We start from the raw sequence: 4,055 nt of genomic DNA, 5'->3' as shown, positions 1-4,055 counted from the left end.
TAATGTCCTGTGTACAATGAAATTTTTACCGAATCTACTAAATAACAGTAATGGTCCTACAGTCGTCCAGTGCTTCCTTCCCCACTATCTCTCCTCCTTTCACTCTCTCTCTCTCTCTCTGTTACTGTGTGCATCTAACCACGCCCTTGTCTTGCTGGGGTTGGATCCTTTTTGACTTCCTGCTCTTTGTTCTCTGCATACCTTTTGTTAATGGCAACCTGTTTGTCACAGGCTGATTATCTTAACGCAGTTTAAGTGGGGAGAGATGCCTAAACTAACCACATTAGTGAAACTGGCTCCTCTTGCAGCAAGTCTGTTCCCGTTTTGCTCCTTGCCTGGAATTAGTGACACACTGAAACATTTGATGCATTTTTGTTCCAATTGCATTGACGTTATGAAACAATCTGAAAAGGAGCTCCACAGTGACACCTGCTGGCCAATTTGGCTATTGCCACAATTCCAAACAAAGCTATATAATATACCAGAGAAACCTGGAGAAATCCACTCACAAACAAGGAGAGACAAATATTGAAACTGTTAAAGACAACATGGTGTGATTTTAAAGAACAGCATGTTTCAGCAAAATTCTTCTTCTGTTAACATTCCTGTTGCTCCCAGTAACTCAGGTTATAATGAAAAACATACTGAATAAACATGTTTATTGTAATAGCCACACATTTTATTTTTAGCTGTTGGTTTTTTCTCAGCGTTGCTCACAGGCCTCAAAGTCTGGATGTGGTTGATTTTTCTAAGTTTTCTAGGAGTTCTTGTGTCATCAAGGTTGTTCTATACATGGTCAAGCAAAGCCAAAAAAATGCCATAACATTATGATTATTATCTATATTTTATAGGTTATAATCTATATTTTAATGAAAAGATATATTTAGATGTTTTCCTTGGTTATAAAAAGGTAACATTTAATAATTCTAATTCTGATAAGTTGTAACAGTCCATTTCATGCATGTCTAACAATACATTTTAAATAATCCTCTGATGAGCAACCCCCGAACCATAATGAAACTGTAACTCCCTCCAAGTTGAAAAACGGACACACGGCGTTCTTCATTTTCATTGGCATTTATTCGACACAGGTGCCACCAACGATGCCGTGAGAACTGTACAAACAACATAAAATAACAAATTTTCACAATAAGTTGTTCTCATAGAGAATAAACAATAAAGCATATTATTCAACAACATAAAAACATTCACAATATGACCTTTACAAAATGCTAAAGTATTACACGTGACTAACACTCGACAATTCTGTCACAAATAAACATCCTAATTTCTACCAACATATAAAATACAAATTGCATACCCCATTAGCCGCATTAACTTGAAGGGGTTAATGAAAACACATCTTGCAGTGCACACTCTTTACTCACAGCTGGAGCTCTACCACCGACTGAGAAAGGAAAGCATGCTGGAGTGTGGCGTGTAACTGAAAATATTGTCAACCCCAAACAACAGACTGAACATTGGTTCCACCCTGGAAACATTCTGTAGAACCTTTAAATGTGTGGTTTAAAATCCAACAATGTATACATTACATCTGATTTATTAAAAATAAAGTATTTTAACATATTTATTGTAACTTAAAACCATGAAATTACCTTAAACTGCATAACTGCTGCTGACAGCAGCCACAGAAACTGTGGACAGTTTCATGTTTGAGTCTGGAGTTTTGGTTTTAGTGAACCTCCATGTGCCCAGCTGTTTATGAGATTTGCTCCAAAAGTGTCAGCGTGGAATTAAAAAAAAAACAAAAAACCTCATCTGTCGTAAAATTAAAAAACGGGTCACCTGTAATTATTGAATTTTTTTCTAGCTTTTATTTTTACAGTATTTATATATTCATAATGTGTGAGTAACGTGTTGTTGTGAGGTTGAAGTCACCTTATGCAGTAAATAATATTTTCCTTTGAAAGTAGAAAAAAGTAGAGAACAGATGAAGTCGGAGCTGAAAAATCCGGTCCGTTATATTTTTCTTTTGAAAGCAGAGAAGTTTTTATTGAGATATTTTAATGAATTTACAGCACAGTGTGCTGCACTCTCTCTGAATATATGAGTGAATGGAGCTAACCCACCAGTCTCTGTCTCTCTGTCATTCAAAGAAGTTATTTAAATATTATTTATACACTGATATAATATTTATTTAATTATACTTTGAATTCCAATCTGTAAAAGCAGCTGGGTAGTTAATATTGATCTTCACAATCCACAGCAAAAATAATAACAACAGATGGGGTATTGTTTTCTTTTATACATGGCCTGTAATAAATACAAGACGTAGTATCAAAAACATTAATTCAGTAATTACAAATAACTCTAGTTCATAAAAAATGGAAACCTGTTGTCTCACAATCCCTAGAAGCAGCAGGTACGCCATCTGTCGAAATTGGGGTGAAGCGCACCAAATCGGTCACATGACCTGGTTGTTTTGTTTGCAGTGTTTTGAAACATCTGCGTATCGGATGCTCAACATGTCGAAATGTCAATATCAAGCTTCCCATCCCTACCTGCTTCTGGTGTTTTCCCTGAAAGAGGAAAACACCAGAAGACTCTTGTCTGTGGAAAAGATATCTGACCAGAGCTCGGACCCTCAGTAACTGGACTTATCTTGCCTCTTGATCTTGTAAATAAACTTGTGCGAGTCCAGTGTTTGAGTCCAACCTGCACCTTTATTCTTGTAGTTAGTAGCTGTAGTAGCTGGTGCAAGTAAAACAAAGTTAATCACAAACTAACATAGCCTTTAATGAATACAAGCTTCTTGTGTTCAGAGAATAAATTCCCAATTCTTCCTTTAAAAAATTGTCCCATGTAAGCAAGGTGGTTCAGTGTTCCCTATCCTTCACCATCTGGTCTTGTTCTGCATGTCCAAGCTCCTCAGCCCATCTCTATGACTGATGGCATTCAGTCACACAGCAATCAGAATGGATTTTCAGCATGCTGCCATAGTCTCTCAACCTGCTCTTGAGCCGTTTCCATATTGAGCAAATATGTTTCCATTCCCTAATTTGATGCTACAGCAATTGTGGGGAGAGTACACCGGGGCATATGGACTGGGGACTTAGCTCAAATGGAAAAGTGCTTGCTTTCCATCCGAGAGGAAGGAGGATCAATAGCAGCATTTTCTATTTGCTATTTGCTAATCCATGTCCCAAATGAATGCAAGTGGATTTCTCTGGGAAATGTTTATTTTCACTTCTCAGAAATTCTCAGAACCTTTCACGTACTGTCAGGTGAATGCTGAGTTTAAACCTCATCAATGCATGTCTATCTGAAGTTACTTCCCTCTTACCCCGACAAAACTGACCAGTGGCAGCAAAGAGTCATGCAGCGATGTCCCCCCCACCAGTCTGACATCTCTTTTCTCCAGAAGCAGCTTGAAGGTCCTTCCACACAGAGCGACAATCTCCTGGTGCAAGGTGTAGGACCACTCTGTAAACCAGAGTGAGAGCAGTTGGAGTCACAAGGTAGTACTTAGAACTACTAAGGCTTATTTACTTAAGATCAAATATGGATAAGGTTATCACAAATCAATAGAAAACATTTTACAGAGCTTCACAAACAAATGTACAAAGTACATAAACAAAGTGTCAATCATATTAAACTGATGCAGGAAAAGTGTCTCTGGAATGTTTAAAAGTTTGCGATTTCTTTATTTAATTCCTATGACTCAGCTGTCTTCTGGTTTTCTATTCTGTTAACTAACTTTAGTCAGACAAATCAGTGATTTCTGGTTTTTGCTAAAAATGTATTGCACAAATTGAAATTGTTATAAATGACCTGGTGGCCTATAATCCCTCAAAAAAACATCAGTGTTGGTTTAGCAGGTGTTGGACGAGCAGGTGACCATATGCCATATGGCATATGGTCACCTGCTCGTTAGACACTATGAAACACATCAATCGTATCTCTGAGTGTTAAACATAACTAATAACGGTCTTAATTAAGAGGAGGATGTCCTTTATAACTAAACATATTAAAAAGGTTGGCATGTCCAGATTTATATAATAGTTTATAATAGTATATAGCACTTGTATGTTACT

This window comes from Pelmatolapia mariae, linkage group LG10_11, assembly GCF_036321145.2.
Source record: "Pelmatolapia mariae isolate MD_Pm_ZW linkage group LG10_11, Pm_UMD_F_2, whole genome shotgun sequence".
Taxonomy (NCBI): domain Eukaryota; kingdom Metazoa; phylum Chordata; class Actinopteri; order Cichliformes; family Cichlidae; genus Pelmatolapia; species Pelmatolapia mariae.
This window is presented reverse-complemented; position numbering follows the sequence as displayed.